Source organism: Lissotriton helveticus (genome assembly GCF_964261635.1).
Source record: "Lissotriton helveticus chromosome 1_1 unlocalized genomic scaffold, aLisHel1.1 SUPER_1_unloc_21, whole genome shotgun sequence".
In the NCBI taxonomy this organism is placed as follows: domain Eukaryota; kingdom Metazoa; phylum Chordata; class Amphibia; order Caudata; family Salamandridae; genus Lissotriton; species Lissotriton helveticus.
This window is the reverse complement of record NW_027611661.1, coordinates 2,399,388-2,419,131: the sequence shown is the minus strand read 5'-3', so window position 1 is coordinate 2,419,131 and position 19,744 is coordinate 2,399,388. Positions and strand designations below refer to the sequence as shown.

The 19,744-nt window shown below is 40.4% G+C and overlaps 1 long non-coding RNA gene across 1 annotated transcript in view; it reads right to left on the bottom strand.

Moving 5' to 3' along the window:
- Positions 1-4,656, bottom strand: part of LOC144805749 (uncharacterized) — a 164,722-nt gene extending 160,066 nt beyond the window's left edge. The window contains exons 1-2 of the long non-coding RNA XR_013605593.1: positions 4,581-4,656; positions 1,294-1,367 (exon numbers count right to left, since the gene is read on the bottom strand). This is a non-coding gene — a long non-coding RNA (uncharacterized LOC144805749). The remainder of the gene's footprint in view (positions 1-1,293; positions 1,368-4,580) is intronic.
- Positions 4,657-19,744: the final 15,088 nt, after the last annotated feature.

Below are 19,744 nucleotides of genomic sequence, written 5' to 3'. Positions count from 1 at the left end.
ATGAGGACAGAACACTGTCCGGTGGTAGCAGGCTGGCTCAGGCCAGTTGGTGACCACACTAAGGATTGGTAGATTTTAGGGGACCCCTCTAAGGTGCACTCTGTGTGCAATTTTTAATAAATCGGACACTGCATCAGTGCAGGTTTATTATGCTGAGATGTTTGGTACCAAATATCCCATATTTCAGTGCTTCCTTCATGGAGCTGTGGCACTTGTAATGACGAGTGTCCAGCCAATGTACTTACTATAGAGCTTCAATGGTCACTTACAATATCCAGGAATCGACAAGGATATTGTAGGGGCATATCCAGGAATCGACAAGGATATTGTAGGGGCATATCTGCTCATGTAGATATGCCCTCTCAGGAGATATCCATAAAACATCATGCACTATAAGGCCTGCTAGAGCGGTGTCTTACCTACATCTCAGTAGAAAAAGGAAAATCCCTTGGTGGACAAAAACTTTCTTAAACTAATCTGTGTGCTCTTCACACAGATTGCAGCCCATGTATTAGAATGTACACCTAATACCAACACCATTGATTATAAGGTAAGTAAATACTATAATTTCTTTATTTTTTGTTAAAGTCAACATCCTAAACATTATAACAGTCAGTACTAAAAATTCATTGCCATTAAAAACATATGCAGTAATATTACATATACATCCAACAGTATCTCATCAATCAAGCAAAAAATATTATTCCATTAAAAAAAGTTTGAACCTAAACAATACTACACCTAAATTGCCCAAGCTAAATACTAATAGGCACTAGACCACAGGGAGAGACAAAAGACAGACACTATTTTTTGTCATGAAATCACACATCAGGGTTAACAATACTTCTTAGCTTTTCCTAAATATGCTCAATATTTCATATCTACAGGTTAGGCTATTTCCATTGATTGTGTACAATGAGGCGTCGATGGTTTATATACGATAGTTCATCTTTATCAAGACAGTTATATATGTCTCTCTTTTTATAGGCAGGGCTCGAAAAATCTGAACAATGGTACTAGTCCTGCAGGTCTAGTACCTTTAAAAGTCCCCTTGACCTAACAGTAACCTACTTCACCTAAGTCCCTGAAAGCAGAGCAAAAGTGACAAGATAAAAAGATTTAAAGGCATCTTTATTGCTCATTTGGTTTGTGAGCAATAAAAAGGCCTTTAAATCTTGTTATCTTGTCACATTTGCTCCATTTTAAAAGAGGGAGAACAAGAGCTAGTATGTTTTCCTACTCGCCAGAAAAGGCGAGTAGGACCTAAAAAAAGCTCGACCTCATAAAATTTACCTCGAAATGCCAGCGGTCGTGTGGATTTGTCGAGCCCTGATAGGCACTGGTAGGTTGCCACTTTAGTTTGATTCCTGTAGAAAAACACAATTAAATAGTTGTTTTAGAAAACAAGGCAATCCCACATTGTCCCATTCTATACATTTCCTATTCAATATAGTTGTATGGACATATTCCAACTGCACATTATCTTGGGTGCACATTCCTCCTATACATTTCCTTTTTAGGTCTCGCCTGTCAATGCGCATGCGCATTGAGCAGAGCGAGACTATAGGGGCTTAAACAGAGCTTACCTACACTGGCGATTTGATGCAGTGCATGTGTAATTTTAACTCAATGCGCAAGCGCAATTAGTTAAAATGCGCGTGCACAGCATCAAATCGTCAGCTTGGTGCCGCCAGCAGCTCTTCCCGCCCCGCCCCCTGCTGCATCAAAGGCTTTGCGCTCTGCCTCAGCCCAGCCATTCTCCTCCCCTAATTACCCCCTGCTGCATCAATGGCTTTTTCACGGCCGGCCGGCCGTGCTTTCAGTTTCACGGCCGGCCGGCCGTGTCTTCTTTTCTTTTTTTCTATATATTTTCCCTTCTCTCCCATTCACTCATTACCTCTCTCGCCCTTTCACTCGTACTCTCGTTTTCCGTCTATATCTGTCTGTCAGCCCTCTTTCTTTCTATAGTTCACCCTCGTTCTTTCTCGCTCTCATATTTATACAACTTGCTCGCTCCTCTGATTCGTCCCCCACTCTGTCCCTTCTTTTTTCTCTCTCTCAAGATACCCCCTTCTCTCCTCGTATGTCGGTCTCTCTTCTTCTGTCCGTCTCTCCCCCCACCACCGCCTCTCTTGTCCTGCCCTCGGTTATGTAAGAAGCTCTCCTTCTGATACTTTTACTTGGACAGTACCGGCACTTCTTAGAAACAATCGGGTATTTATTTATTTATTTCATGCAATTGTATATTGTTCTATTTCAGAGGGGTGGGGTTTCTTATTTCCTCTCCCTCGCTCTTGACTTTGTTTGCCCCCTCGTCCTCCCTTTCTTGACCTCCGTCTTCAAGTGTATTGGTTGTAATTTATTCACGTTAATTAATGTTATTGTGGCTGCTATTTTCCACCTAACACTCCATCTAGGGAACAGCAGTAGTATTGCAGGCGTTACAGCAGCTTTCAAAAGGGGCATCTATCTTCGTACACTGAGCACACTTCGTCAGCTCCAGTATTTAAGGAATACTCCACTACAGTGCACCTCCCAATCGTCGCGACTCCAACTCTATTTCTACCCCTTTACATACAGTTTATGGTCCGATGGAGAAATTAATAAAGAACATTGCGGCTGCTATCAGAGAGTGGCAGCAGCAACTGGCAGCAAACCGCCTCACCACACTCCATCTAGGGACCAGCAGTAGTATTGCAGGCGTTACAGCAGCTTTCAAAAGGGGCATCTATCTTCGTACACTGAGCACACTTCGTCAGCTCCAGTATTTAAGGAATACTCCACTACAGTGCACCTCCCAATCGTCGAGACTCCAACTCTATTTCTACCCCTTTACATACAGTTTATGGTCCGATGGAAAAATTAATAAAGAACATTGCGGCTGCTATCAGAGAGTGGCAGCAGCAACTCGCAGAAAACCGCCTCACCCATAACTTGTTTTTTTGGATTTACTTTAAGCTAGTGCCTTTATAAATTACAATTACTTTCATTTAAGTATTAATTATTAGAAAAAAATTTAAAAGCCATTGTTATTTGTAAAATCAATTAATATTTCACCTCTGTTCTTGCATTTTCGTCATAATAAAATACACTGAACATATTCTTCACAAAAGTTATTTACAATAGTTTAAGCTATTGCTATTATAAATTACAAGAACTTTTATTTAAGTATTAATTATTTAAAAAAAATTAAAAGCCATTTGTATTTGTTATATGAATACATGTAAGTCACGTACATACAAAACATGTTGCATTACAAATGCTATAGGTGGCGCATTTGAAAAAGTTAAAAGTATTGGCATTGTAAATGACAAAGATATTAATTTTGCTATTTTCAAGACCAACCCCAAAAAAAAATTGTCATTTACAAAACCAATAGCTCCAACTTTTCTAATGCGAGACCTATTGCATTTCCAATGCTTGTTAAACATAGTTGTATGAACATATTCCAACTACGCATTTCTTGGGTACACATTCCTCACTAGCTAGAAAACCATTCTTAAGGGATCTTGTCTCCTATCTTTATTTATACAATATTGTCACAACCATATTTGATTCGATCGTTTTGATAAATGGGCTGTATCCCTTTTATCTATTGGTCACCCGCTGTTCCATCCCAAAGGTCCCCTCTACGTATATCTGCTCTTTCACTAGATCCAGGGTAGCAGGAAAATGGGTTTGGTAATGGGGGCGAAAAGACCTGCCTGTACCATTGGATACAATCTTGCAACTTATACTGGAAACATGCTTTGGAGGCACTACAGTAAAACAAATGTGGGTGACCTTATCTCATGTTAGTCATTCCTCTCATCAATATCCACAATGTCTTGGATTTTGGGACCATGACCTACGGGTTTCCGAAGGGTAAGTTATACTTCATTATTATTCTTTCCTTCCTTTTTAAAGTGGGCTAAACGCTGTTCTTTAAACAGACAGAAAATCATTACCTTAGCTTTCACGACACCTTGTGTATGTGTTTCTGATGTATTCGCTTCTTTAAGTACAGTACTATTAATATGTTCGATCCATTAAAAATCATTTAAAATCCGGCTCTCATCTAAAGAGAAATATATGTTTTAGTGCTAATTCTTAATAAACTACCAGATAGACCGAGTGTCTTTTGTCTATTGTTATCAACTCTATACCTACTTTAACCCCTTCGGCGCTCATGACGGAACGGTTCCGTCATGAGCGTCGGTTGAGCTGTGCTCATGACGGAACCGTTCCGTCATGAGCCCATAGGCTCAATGGAACGCTCAGCACAGCGCAAAAATTCACGCCGCGCTGAAGCGGTTAACCCCTTCAGTGCTGCCGTCGGCCATTGGGAGCTCTACCTCCGTAGTGCTGCGCGCGTCCAACGGCACTGGCGCTGAACGTTCGAAGCAAGAAACGGGTTAAAGCCACATTTGCGTGATGTCTTCTCAGTCTTTTAAATTTGCACCGCGGGGATAATCCTTTATCAGACAGATTCACTGCCACCTCGAGGCTATTTCTGTTAAAAAGGGGGCTCATTTCAGTTTGCCGTTTTGTTTGCACATCTCCACACTTGTTGGTAATCCCTAGGGGGAGCCATGCCTCACCTGTACACAAAGCCTGGGCCGGCCGTGGAGTCACTGCCTTTTTGAGTGATATTTATCTCTCTTGCCCTCCGGGTGCTGTTGCTCTAAGGAGAACGAAGACAAGAGGAAATACTGGTGTTAGGGCGTTTAATTCCACTTGGCATTATCTGACTAATATTGCTCTCCTTCCACAACGCTTCCCCTCCTCACTGGGAGTGCTGTCCTTTTCCAAAACCGCCACAATGCTGGAGCCTGACCCTCTGTATTTACATCTATTCTTCTATCCCCTCAGTGGCCCTGCGTTGAATAACTTCCGGGGTACCTCCTCTCTTCCCCTTAGTTCTGCCTATCGCGGCATTTCGCATTCATTTAGCAGCTTCCTAGGTTTACCCGGAAGTGTTTCGCACTGCGAGCGAGTTCCAAGCCTCGCTTTCGCGCTAGTGTAGCGAATCCCAAGACTCGCTTTCATGTCAGTGTGGCGCGTTCCAAACCTCGTTTTCACGCCTCTATGCCTCCTCCCGAATCTTCGGACAAAAATCATGTTGTTTATTTATTCTGGGAATGCTTCTGAGCTTTATCTAGTTAAAGTGAAACGAAGTGGCTATACTACATTTTGTGCAGCCTAAATACAGTTTTGAAAATGATTATTTTTCTAGGAACAGCATTCGGTGTTACATTTACTTACCACCACTGTCTCGGGTGATTGCAAAAAGAACAAAATGAAACAAAATATGCTTATGAGGGAAAGGGCCAGGGATCAGCATAGGCGGCTACACCCCCTCCTCATGAAGCTATGGCTCTGTGAAATAGGTCGCAGCTGAAGAGAGTTATGCAGAGCTGGGACAGCGCCCACTCACACCTGCTCTTCAGCCACAGGCGCTACAATAGAAACTCCCACCTCACCATTGCAAGGGGTGGGGGCTGCTACAGAAGATGGGGCACTAAAAGGGGCCTTCCCTTTTTAAGAAGGAAAAGCTTTTGCAAAGGTACATGTACTAAATAGTGTTCTCTGCTAAGCAAAAGACAGGAGAAGGGAATGCTTGTAAATGGGCATTTGGACACCTTTATGCGTCGGGTTGGAAACGTAGGGGCATTTACAATGCGGCGCACCATGGGGCAAAAACGGCACAGATGCGTGACCCATCTGTGCCGTAAAGGTGGCGCATTGCTGGAGCTGCGTCGCAAGCGCAACGCAGCTCCAGCAAGGCTCGGGGGTGCCCCATCTCCACAATGCTGCGTCAAGACCTACGCCTGCTTCAAGCAGGCGCAGGGTTTTGACGCAGCATTGTCCTGAAAGTGACTGAGTGAAATCTCATAGATTTCACTCAGCCACTTTTAGGAGGCGTTCCTGCGCCGGAACGCCCCCCCTGCGCAGGAACGCCTCCTTATGGCGCAGGGCTTTACAACGTGACGCATCTCACGTTGTAAATAGGGCGCATTGTTTGCGCCGCCGTAGCGTCAAATAAAGTGACGCACCGGCTCCGCAAGGCCATCATAAATCTGCCCCGTAGTGTACAAATCAACTAGCAATTGTAATCCGCTTTTAGGAAAATTATTAAGTGCACATGAAAGGTAAAATGTTTTTATTCTCTGTAAATGTTTTCTTTGAATAATATCTTCTTTAAATCATGTAGTAGCAAAAGCGTTTTTCTTTGAATTCTGCCAATTACAGATTTCTTTTGCTATTACAAATACAGGATTGCAAGCCGTAAAATGCAAAGAAAAAAACCGGAAGGGATGAGAGGCTAATATTGTTAACTTGATCTATGAAAATGAAAGTGCTTGATGGGTTAATTAAGTGATTCTCAATCTAGTATTCCAAAAAAACACATAGAAAATGTGCTCCTGTATTTGCTCAAATCAACCGCAGATACCTGGGATTAAGCCAGTTTTCACATATCACGTTGTATGCTCCTGTGTTATCCTGGATCAGATGTTGAAGGTGCCGCCGAGCTCTTTGCCAGGGCTGGTTTTTGGCCGATTTTGTTACTGGGCCGATCTTGCAGCTATGCTGCAAAAACGGCCCCCAGGGCCCCCAAACTGGCCCCCCACACGTGTGGCGCACTGGGGGATTGCCCAGTGCCCGCTACGGCCAGTTCGGCCCTGAGTTTGGATGCTGACATCATACAAGTGTCTACTGTGCAAGTAGTGGGAAGCATATGGTTTTGGCCCTCACATGTATCAGGGATTTGGAAAAACTAATGAAAAACAGTCAAATTTAGGGAAGAATATCACAATTTCTTGTGCTATTTAATACTTTTACCACTACTTAGTGACTAAGAAAGTGAAGACCGAAAGCACTAGACTTTTACAGGCCATTTTTCAGAATGCGTTTTACTACTACCTTCTACTACTGAATTTATGATGGAACAATGTATTCCGTTGCAACGTATGCCTTTACCGTGCATGTGTTACAACGCAAATGCCTTTATCACACATAACCATTACCACACATTTTTTTATAATGATTATGCCTTTACCACACGTGCCTTTACAACAAATTTCGTTATAAAGGCATGCATGTTAAAGGCCTATGCATGGTACAGGTTATTCCTGACCCCTGCCCTCAAACCGGCCCTAGCACAAACCCCCCACCCCTAGCCCTTGTTAAAATCTCCAATCCCCAGGCCCAGGGCCCCAAAAGTATACCCCAAACACACCCCCAGACTCTTTTAGATATACCTGACCACTGCCCTGAGAACTAAAACTTGACCCCAACGCGACCCCTATGGCCCCCATCCATTTTTTAAAATTTCAAGACTCCGGCCCTAAGCCCTAAAACTGGACCCCAGCATGACCCCTCCCAGGTCCTAAGCCTTTTTTTTAAATTACTCGAACCCTGCCCTGAGCCATAAAACCAGACTCCACACCCTCCAGGATAAAAAAAAAATCAGCACCAGTCTAAATCCCTAATCCGTACCCCCCTGCCCCAGGCCCACTCCCCTTTACCTCCACAGGATGACAAGGCAGTTCTTCTGAGGCGAGGTGCAGCAGAGGTTGTCAAGAGGAAGCAGAAGTGGCTCTCCATTTCCTCTAATGAAGCCTATAGCCTTGACCACGCAGGTGCCTTTACCACCATTACCAACATATGCCCTTACCACCAGTGCAAAATACATGCCATTACCATTCATACCTTTACAACGTTAATTTGTTTGTAAGGGCATGTGTGGTAAAGGCATATGCGCTGTAAAAAACGTGTGGTATTGGCTATGTGTGGTAACAGTGCATGACCTGTAATGCATGTTTGGTAAAGGTACTGCGTGGTTACAGCCACGTTGTAATGGCTGATTCCCACTACTACCGCCCAACCGCCATTAGTCTATTATCATGATGCATTGAGGTCTTACAAATTGGATGCCATTTCCACCGCAGCCACCTCACTTTGGCATGGCACATGGATTCCCCAGGTAATGCAGCATAATTGCGATTATCAAGAAGAACCTCACTAGAATGTCTACCATCATAGATATATAGTATACCAATCACATTAAATCTTATGAAAAGGTCACTAAACACTTTTCTATGCCATTCTTTACTATCTTCAGGTAAGACCTGCATTAACTCATCAGGCGTCGCAACCCGGGAGAGTTTCATTTCATCAAGGCTAAAGTGACCTAAGGTGTACTAGAGCAGAAAGCTAATTCTAATCAGCATCGAGTGTTAGTGAATAATGCCCCAGACCCATTGATGACATAAGGAGGATATGGGAAGCCGACCTGGGTGAGATGGATGACTTCCCAGACTGCCATGTCCTCGTGCCTGCATTTAATCCAGTTCAAATATCTCCATTGTTTTTATTACACACCTGCTAGACTGTGGCACATGGGGAAATCAGATATTACCAAGCAGGGGCTGGCTTCATATGTTTTGGTTGAGCCCTTTTGAGGCCAGCTACTGGAACACTGTATGCTTTATCTTTGTGTCCACCATTGGGCGAGAAATATAACTCGCCTAAAAATGATCCTATTGGGGCCGATAGACACCTGGTTTCAAATTTACTAAGCCCTTGCATTGCCACTGCATCACACAAGGTGATGCCAAGCAACGCAAGGGTTGAAGTGATATTTACTAAGCCACTCAAAACCATCTTGCGTGGCTTAGTAAATGCGGAGTAACTCAAGGCAGCACAAATCGACCCCTTCAGTACGCTGTGTTGGGAAGGCATTCAATGGGTGGAGTGTGGGCGTTCCCAAGCATCCACCCATGGATTTTAGTGTATTCCCAGATTTACTAAGGGTAGTAAACCTGGCAATGCGTCAAAATGCTGTCATCTGAACAGAGATGTACCAAGGAGAAATATGTTTATTTATCCTCGTTATTTCTTCTATCTATGTATGCTTTATTTTGCAGCACACATAGAAAGAAGAAAATGCCTCTGCAGATTTTTTTTTGCAGGAAGATGTCACTTCTTGCACAAAAACAATGTTGCCTGTAAGGCAGGCACCCTTGCAACATGGCACAAGAGTGCCTGAGTTGGAGCTAGGCAGCACTCAGTGCGCAAGCGCAGAAAGAGTGCAGGAAAGCGCCATGTCTTTGTAAATATGGTGCATTCCTGCTCTCTCCATTTGACGCAGCACAGCAAGTTGTCTTTCTGAATTGCATTAAATGTTAGGAAATCTGGGCCCAGGTGGGTCCTCACCATATCCATGCCTTCGTTGCAATTGACCTGCAGGTCACCAAGAGAGATGTGGCCCATCACTGATGATGTGTAGAGGCCTCTGAACTGTGTAAATGGACCAGAGACATGGATTTTTGTGCAAAATCATAGGAACTGCTTTACAAACCCCAAAGCGCAGCACAGAAACGTGGGGCCGATGGTGGAGCCACCCTGATGATGTAATGTCTGTGTAAACTCTTACTTGCCATCATTTTGTCTTGTGTCCCCCAACCCTGTAGTCCTTAGATCTGATTACTTTTATATTATTTTACATTGCATCTGTCACAAATAATTCATGATTGAAATACTGAGAGTACTTAGTGCTGCCTGGTTGTTTAAGTTGTTAATGTATTAAAATCTTAATGAAAAACATTCAAACATCTGTTGCCGTAGAAGAGTTCACTAACAGTGCTCTTTGAGTAATGTTTCTGTAGTCTAAGCCAGTGATACTCCTCACCATTCAACTTTATTTCGCACTTCATTAAATGCATGAAAGTTCACATATAAAAAGACATCATAGAATACATTAAAATTAGATATGCAATATATTCGAAATTTAAAAACAATACTGAGCCCACAATAATATCCTTCACTTAAAATAGGTTAGATCTAAAAGTACATTCTGAAGATTTAAAAAGGCCGAATATGATGGTAAGAGAATTAATTTGATGGTGCTACAAGAGAAGTGCTAAAGGCCTTGTGAGTTCTTAAGCAGCCAGTAAAAAGGAGGCTAGTGCAAAACAGAGCAATGGGGTATCTAATGAGTAAAATAAAAAGAGAGCTGAGGCTACAGTTCACGTTGATAGTTTTCTTAAAAGCGGGACAATAAAAACCTTCCTCTCTTTTAGATATAATGGGCAGGCAAGGAGGAGGTGTAAAGTCGATTGGGCTGTCTTTTTGTCATAAGGACAAGGCAGTAAGTTCTTAAGAACAAATTGATTATTTGGATAACCAAGCATTAATGGAATAAGGTTCAGTCTGAATCTAGTCAGAATGAATCGATGCTAGTTATTCTGAACTATCCGTAGATATGAGTGCGAATGATTTAATATCTGCGGTATAGATGCATACAACTTTACGGTTTGTTTCCCTTTGTGGGTATTCCACCTATCCTGTGTGACTTGATTTGGAAAGATCACCTTTAGTATTGATTTGGGGAAATGTTTGCAAAGATGTGGGGTATCATACAAAAACCCAAGACCCAAAGAAATAAGGGTTTTTCTGACATATGATATCCAGGGGATTCTGTGGGCATAGTCCAAATTCAGGACATCTTTGAAGAATTTTTGGTTAAAACCCACCGATTCCCTTTTCCAAACTGATAGCCAGAGAAAAAGTGGTGCTAATATTATGGCATCTGTCATAAAAGGCATACCAGCTTCTTTATGGGTTATAACATTATTGCTTGATTGTGAAATTGACAACAATCTTTTTATGAATTTATCTTCTTGTACTTGGGGTGGTATTACATCAGTGATACCCCATATTGCTGCTCTGAACATGGCCATTGGGAGTGTTTTTGCCATACAGATAGTAGACATTTCAAGTATCAACTTATGGCCTTGTTTTTTGGAAAATCAAATAAGGCTTCGATACTTTGAATCATTAAATTAACTTGATTTTGCATCATCTCCTTCCAAAGGTTTTTTTGCTATCAAAAACAACCCCTAAATAATTAAAACAATGTTCCTGCTTCATTATTTCCCCATCTAATTTATATCTCATTTTCTTCTTTTTGTCACTGTCTATTGCCATGAGGTAGGATTTAGTTTTATTAACGTGCAGATCTAGGTTATGCATAAAATCTGTTTAGTGTGTGATTAGTTTCTGTAATGCCATGCGTGTCCTTGCCAGCAGGACAGCATCGTCTGCGTAGAGGATAGGAAGAGCAGAAGATGGAACTAGCGGGGTATCTTTCGCACTCTTGATCAGGACGTCATTTTGTTTATTTTTATAGAGAGCAAACAGAAAGGGGGCCAGGATACAGCCTTGCCTGACACCCCTTTCAATTTTAAACGGTTTGGTGCATTCACCGTTTTCCTGTATCGTACCACAGTGGTAGCATCCAGATATAGCCCCCTAATGAAGTTAATATTAGCTTCCTCCACACCCATCTCCTTTAACATTTCCCATAGCTTGCTGTGAACCACACAGTCGAAGGCCTTACATAAATCCATGAATGCCAGATAAATTTGTGCATTTTTTGCTCTCGTGTATTTACCAATTGTGAGTCAAGTTGAGATTTTGGAGAGGTGTTCCCCTACCCTGCCTAAACCCATACTGAACGTCTGTGAGGATGTCCCTTGCCTCTGCCCATATTTCTAGTTTATTTAAAAATAACTGACCCATTAGTTTGGCTGAGCTTTTGAGCAAATAAATGTGACAATAATTGCAGTGACCGAAGCATTCCTTTTTTTGTGTATCAGGATGATTACTGATTTTTTTCAGGAGAGGGGGAGGACCACTCTCAGCTATGGTGTTAAAAGCCACAGTTAATAGAGGATACCAAAAAGGGATATTAGCTGGAAAAACATGTATAGGTACCCCACCGGGCCCCTGCGTTTTGCCAGAAGGAGATTGGGTCAGGGCAAGTTTGATTTCATCAAAGTCAAATAAGAGGCGCATAGGGGAATCAATAGTAAGGCTAACATTTGCGCCTGTAGATTCCTCTATCCCATGAAAAATACCCTGAAAGCGTTTTGCCCAAGAATCTTCTTCAATATTGGTATCTAAGGATGGACCATTATTGTCATTCAGGAAGGGAGTATTGAGAACTTATCAGAAGGCCGTGCTAACTCGAAGGGAAGAAGATTTCTTTAGATTGTCCCATTGCTCTAGTTTCAGCTGACTCAGCCTGTTTGTCCTAGATAGCTTATAGGTTTTCCTCAGCACGTGAATCTGATCTGCATTCCTAGGTGATGACTTGAGTGCCTAGTGCAGATTTGAGGAAGCAATCGTGCAATTCTTAACAAATTATCGATGAGATATGGAATCTCTAGTAGAGGGCGGGCGTATCAATTATTATTTTAGATACATTAGTAACTTGTTAAACGCCTCAGCTATACAGATCTGGTCTAGTGATGGATCCTGACAGGTTTTTATGCCCTCCGGGTTAGCCAAAACAAAAGTAATGAAAAGAGTGACCACATCGACCTTCTCCCATTTCAAAGTGATGCCATTGGATCTACTTATAATTGGTTTGGAAAATTTGGGGCCGTTTTGGGAGTAAGGCACCAGCCATAACAGACCACTGGACAGTGTGGCAGGATCACTAAATTCAGTGAAGTTAGTTTTTGGTTTTGAAAGCCTTGAATTTAGGATCTCAGATTAGATGATATAATCTAGAGTAGATATATATTCCCTCTATGAAAAGTTGGAAAGAAAGTCCCCGTGTGTGTATCTATAGTGTTATGGATCAAAGGTTACCATTTCACTAGTATGGTATTGAGGCCGTTCCCCTGAGTGTCGTGATGAAAATAGGGGATACAGACATTTTTGTGATCCAAAATTCCGCATAGCTCTGCAGAATTTCGAGAGCAAGGTTTCAAATTAAAATCTCTCAACCAAATTACATATAGGGGTTTCAGATGAGACTCCACTAAATCCTCTAACAAATTATCCAGAGATTGGGGTACCACTACTGGGTCCAAAAAGTTGTTATTATAATAGTTTACCAATAATAGATCCCAGGTGTCAGCGCCTTTAATAACCAGAAAATGAAAATTTGGAGAATTATTTATATATGTCCAGACTTTAAAGTCAAAGTCAAAGTCAAAAAGTTTATTTGTACTGGTACTCAACAGAGGACCACAAAATATGCAAATTACATATAGATTAAAATTCAACATTATCAATACAAAGATAAGAACGATTTTAAGAATTTATACAAATTAAAACAAACAAATTCATTCGGAGGTTGTTTGCAAAGAGCAATAAGTTCACTTACTGTCGTGATTCTACATGAACAATATATTGGAGCTAAAAATCTAGTACGCGCAGAAATTACAATTTGGCTCGGGCATATAAAAAGAACATGTTCCAGAGTCTGATTACCCCCCGCGCACAATGTACATAAAGCAGATCCCCCCGGGGACCATCTAGAAATAAATGCAAGTAGGGGAAGAATGCCTAGTCGAAGCATAGTAATTGTTCTCCTAGCTCCATGTGTTAGAGTTAGCCCAATATAAGGCCGACTTTGCTTGAATTCTAAGGAATCAGCGAATAGTTTATAAGTGGTTAATTTGGTGCAGTGGCGGGAATCCATTTCGTAACTGAGCTTTGGGGTGAAGCATTTTAAAAACAGTTTTAGTTGTGCTGGTGACCAGTTTTGCAACATATCGACTGTAATATTTGCTACGCGAAATGCTTCTGCCATGTTCCCTCTAAAAACCTGCTTTTTAGCATCGGACTCAAAGGTTTCTTTTTTCAACAGTGACCTTAATGTGTTCTCTTTTGCATGCAATAAGTTGTAGGCCCACCTTATTACACTTGCAATAGCTACTGCATAAGAACTGGTCACTGATAGTTCTAGTCTCAGTGCTTGAACAGGAACTGCATCAGACAGTTTCATAATTTTCCTTAAAATCTTCCCCTCTTTCCGATCCATAAAAGCCCATTGTTTTATGGGAATGTACTCCGTCGCGTAAGAAAGTACAGGAGGTATTTTTACTTTATAAATGTTTATCAGAGAAGAAAAATGTCTATCCCCTGTTGCGCTATATAGTCTCAGGAGGGCCGCTACATGTATATCTGATTTTCTTGACAGATTATTCAATTGCGTGATGTTAGATAAATTTTTTGAGAGGATCCTGCCAAGGTAGGGATAGTTCTTAACTTCTTCTATCTTTTCCCCCCCCAGTTTCCAGGTATATTTCGCACTTTGTTTCTTCCCTGAAAAGGCCAATACTTTTGTTTTTTGTATATTTGGGACTAGATAGTTATCTTTGGAGTATTTGTATAAAATATCTAGTGACTTTTGCAATCCGAAGGGGGTAAGATCCAACAGCACTATGTCGTCAGCGTATAGTAAAGCAATTATTTTTTGATCAGCAATTTTTGGAGGTAGGTTAGAACCCAGTTGCAGGTAATGGCACAAGTCGCTTAGGTAGAGGGAGAATAGTATTGGGGCTAAGAGGCACCCTTGCTTTAGTCCATTTTCCGTTTTAATTCTTTCCGTGTAACCTCTTTCTCCCCCCATTTGAACTTGACACCAAGTGTTGGTGTGTAAGCTGATTATAGACTGTAGTAGTTGTTCATTAATGCCGAGTTTCCTCAATTTTTCCCACAGGGTTGGTCGGTCCACCCGGTCAAACGCTGTAGTATAATCTATAAAGGCAGCATATACAACCTGATTTTTCTGTGTTATATATTTGTCGATGATGGTTTGAATAACTGCGATGTTGTCAGTTACCGAATGTTTGGGCCTGAAGCCTGCCTGATACATTGGTATCCGGCCAGTCGAAAAGGCCCAATCTTTAAGACGATGTAAAATTTCTGCTGCAAATACCTTGCCCACGGAGTCCATAAGGGCGATTTGACGAAAATTGCTTGCCAGGGTTTTACTTCCCTTTTTGTGAATCGGGATGATTATACTTCCCTGCCATGATTTTGGGATATGGCCAGTATCTAAGATGTAATTAAAAAGGGGATATAACAGCTGACTCCATTCCTTTGGGGCAATTTTTAGTGCTTTGATCGGGATCTGATCTGGGCCGGACGCTCCTGTTGATCTTGCTTTACGTATGTTTAATTCCACCGATGTTGCGGTAATTTTATTTAATGGGAGTTCAACTTTTTCTTTGTTATAGACCCCGCTGCTTTCTGATGAAGCTATAGAGTTTGATCTATAAAGGTCTGTTAGAAAATTTTCCCAGGCACCCGGAGGAACCGGTATTGGTTGTAGTTTCTTTTTGGATCCGGTGAGTTTTCCTATTAGGTACCAATAATTGCGCTGGTCGTTCTTATTCGCCGCTATCTGTATATCTACCCAATTGCGATCTTGTACAGTTTTTTTATGTCTCAGATTCTCACGTCTTAGTTGATTTTTGATTTTATTTATTTCCTTTTTTATTTCTGGAGTAGGATTTATATATTGGGCGCGTATATATTTGTTTAGTTTTTTCTTTACCTCGGAGTTCTTAAGGGTACGATTATTTTTATCTTTTTTCTTGCTGTTACCAGCTGAATCATTTACTATCATCTGAAGGATAAGAGATCTGTACTCTATTATAATGGATTCAAAATTTTTGATGGGATTTTCTGAGAACGTTCTCGTTAAAAATTTTGAATGATCAATCAGACACATAATTTTGTCGATGGTATAAGAGTTCCAGAAAATGCGTCTCTTATCTTCATTTACAACTACATTACTTTTTAAATATGTTATATGACAAGGTGCTGATGATTTAGGTAACCAGTCTGTTGTCAAGTGCATTTGGGAATGATCGCTCTCTTGGCAAAACTGGTTAAGCAAATATGAAACTGTTTCTAGCAGGTCATAACTTGTGATTACATAGTCGATTATAGATGAGGTCCCATTTCCCCGTCTGGTATAGTGCGCAGGAATATCCCCTTCCATGCTTCCATTCAATATTACTCCATTGATATTTGTAAGAGTTGATAACAACAGTTTTCCTCTTTTATCAGACTGTATGCCATCCGGGAATTGTGGAGGTATTATGTCCAGACCTTCTTCTATATGTAGTTTTGCCCATTTATTAATTTCGAAATTGGAAATTTTACTGTTGAAGTCGCCAACAATTAAAAAGGATGAGTGAAGATGGTTTTCTATTATACTCTCAATCCTTTCCATGATATTTAAGAATGTTATGTCCTGCTTTTTTCCTGGAGGAGCGTATACATTAAAGATGAGAATTGTTTTAGAGTGAACTGTGCTGTGTGTTTTAACAGAGATTTTGATGCATTGGAGGTTATCCGAGTTGGTATCTAATATTTCCTGGGCCCACAGATATTCTTCCCTTAACAAAATAGCTAAACCGCCTTTAGCATGGCCTCGATGTGTGTTAATTGCCGGAATTTCGTAAACATAGTAATTATGAACAGTTGTAGGTTCGATTGCCCATGTTTCTTGTAAAATCAAGATATCCGGCAAATTCCTAGTGGCCATGGGCAATTTGTTCTTTATTCCACCTGCGATGTTCCAGGAAGATATTTTTATGCCAGCGCTAAACAGATTGTTGTTGAAATCTCCTGGGTTTGCTGCAATTTAGAGTCTCTGAAACCCAAGCCCAAGACTTTATGCTATTACTGTTCTCTGGTATTTTGGGAGCTTGATACCAGACGGCCCGTTGTCCATTGTTCACCAGGATTTTTAGTTTCTCTTGCCCTGTAGAGTAAGTGTCAGAGTGCTTGATGGAATCTTCCAGCACTCCATTGACTCTTGAAAATTGTTTCCTGTATGAATTGGAAAGTGCGCTAATTTGGGCATCATACCCAATTAAATCTGCTCTGTCCAATGATTCTTTTTTTTCCACCACATCATATCCTTGTTTGTATAGTAACTCCTTATCATTCAAAATGATTTCTGGGATAACAGACGACCAAAATGTTACCCTTGCTAATTTATTATTGTCTTTCATAGGAAAAGTTACTAAATCAAGTTCATGGCTACTCAGTGATTGCAAAGACTTAATATGACGCAGTAAATGTAATATCCTACTTCTGTTGAGTGGGAATGAATCACTAGGGAAAAGTTCTTCGAATTGTATAGTTTTGGGGGGAGACTCTTGCTCTCTTTGTTTGTTCATATCCAGATGTTCTATAGTTTTATTGTTGTTATGTTTTTGCATTGGATCCTCAAGGGATCTAGAAGAGACGAATTCTTGAGCTCTTGGATCTAGTTGTAACGTCTTCTCTACGAAGTTTTTCCTAGTTACCGATGTTGGCAAACTTTCAGATGCTATTATTTTTCCAAATTCTTCCTCTTCCTGGTTTTGTTTTCCAGCCAACTGTCGAAATTTTAGTTTGTGAGCTTTCTTTTTTTGAATCCTCCTTATAGGTTTTTTTCTCCTTCGTTGCCTTCCTTCTGTGTTACACTCCAGATTCTTTTTTTCTGTAGGTATTCCATTATCTTGTGCTGCTGAATTAGACATAGATATTTCCTTATTATCAGATATGGAATTGTTTACTGGTGTAGTTGTTTCACTCCTTTTATTGAATATTGGGAAATTGTTAGCTTTATGTTGATGTTTTTCTTTGAAGAGCTTTTTTAAGGAGTATATTGTTGAATCATTTGGCTGCTTCATCTTTTGTTTTTGTTGTGTTTGGGTCTTAGAGGTTTGAGTGCCGAAATCACGTGTACTTTTCTTCTGTTCATTATTATGTTCTTTCAATATAACACTTTCCTCAGATCTTGTTATCGTTGGTAAATTCTTTGCCTCTGCTAAGCGGAGGTCTTTATTCTTTTTTTTATTTACTAGATGTTTTAGTATCCCTATCTGAACGTCCAGGGTTTGATCAGAATTATCAAGGATATTTCCCAGAAAGGAAAGAATAGATTCTAGGATCTCTTGCAATGAAAACAGGGCTTTTGATATAGGTGGTGTTGAATCAATAATGTTATTATTTGTTTTAGAGTCGATATTGAAGGGATCAAATGAACGATCAGTTAAGGTGATTGGTCGAGATGTTTCCTCTTTATTATTCTGACTTATTGTATGGTCCAAGTTTTGCTGGCCTAAGACAGATTTGTTGACATTTAAATCAACCGATAGCGCTAAACTCCCTTCAGTTTTAATAGGAGTAGAAGTTTTTAGAGTGGTCTGGTCATGTTGAGGGTTAAGTACATCAACTGAAACACAGAGTGATTTACTACTTAAATCAAGAACTGGAAGACACCGTTGTAATTGATGGTTAGGAATCGTAGGAGTGCGTTCCAATTCCCTCAAAATTACGGAAGCGTTGGAGGAAGTTTCTCTGGCAGATGTATTCAGTTCTTGAGTGTCTTTCATTTTAAGTGTGGTAAAGTATGTACTTATTGCCGGTGTAACCGTTATCCGACCAGGTTTAATTGCCTTGTCGGTTGATTTCCGAACAGCATTTTCAGTCCCCATTCTTTTCATAAATATCGTCCGGGAACGTAATTTTTTAAAACCCATATATTTGCCTCTGTACTTTAGGTTGTTACGGTTATGGGTTCACAGGCGATAATACCGATGTAGGTTCTAATGTGAAGTATGGGTTCTGAGTTGACTTACCGAATGCTGTTTTCTCTGTATTAATAATCCAGACTTTAAGTGCCACCACGTTGGAAATCAGTGTTAATAAGACACCCCTGGGCCTAATCCCTGTAGATGGTAAGACCAAAGTTTGAAAAGACCTATATCCATCGATGTATATTGGGTCTGTCTCCCAGGTTTCTTGGATAAGGATAATCTGGTAATTGGACAGAACAGAAAGCCATTCCTCATTGTTACGCTTGCTGCTGTATCCAGCTATGTTCCAGGATGCAAAAGAGTATGTTAGGTCTGTGTGTCCCTAATAAGAGATAAATTAGTGCATTGGTCGGGAGCTGATATGTGTGAGACAGCACAACTCTGATGTTCCTTTCCCCGGGGTAAGAGCTGACAAACATCCATTTGCTTCTCCCCTTCAAGCTGTATTCTGTTAGACAACTGGTTTTCACCCGTATGTCAATCAGAAGAATCTAGACCTGATAAAGGGGCAAATCTATTGGAGGTGGAATAATGTACAGGATTAATCATTGGAATCCTGTTCACATGTGGATGGCGATCTGAAACTGTATGCTGGACCCCTCCCAGAATGGCAACGTGCTTATGTTTATTTACACTATATATGTAAATAACGAATGTGAACACTTAATACTTACAAAATGTGCTGTATTACTCTGCTATAATAAATTGTGTCTAAACTGAACAATGGGCCATTGTATGCCGTTTTTCGTCGACATCAGCAGTTCCTCAAGTGTGTTCAAGATAGTTTAAACAGGATGTAGTTATCATCAAATTAAGTATTTGTGAAGTCTTTACATTTCATATTTATTAATCACTTACTGTTGTAAAAAGGCTTTTCACCAAAATAGGTAATCAATATTACTAAACTAACAAAAGTGGCTTGTATTATATATTTTGGTTGTGTACAATCAAAGAAAGTTCAGACAGGATAAAAGTAGTTATTCTGCAACGTCAGCTGTCCAAATTATTACATTCATGTGCTACCCTGAATTCATAACGTATTTATCTATTTAACAAGATTAATTACAACTGCGTAATTTGTAATTTTCAGCTCTGTGTTGATCGTATTATATTGTTAGTCGATCTATATAGCACTGACTATCCTGAAGCGGTATCAAGGCACTTTCACAGGTTCTTAACTCGAAATTGACCCAAATTGCTTTTAGAAATGTTTATAAAACAACTAACAATTTTAGACACAAATGGTCTGAATTCAAAAGCTTCATGTAAATAAAGGTTTACTTTAATAAAGAGGGAAAATGTTACTTTGCAGGAAAAATATTTTTAACACTGTGCTATGCAGCTTTTCCCTTCAA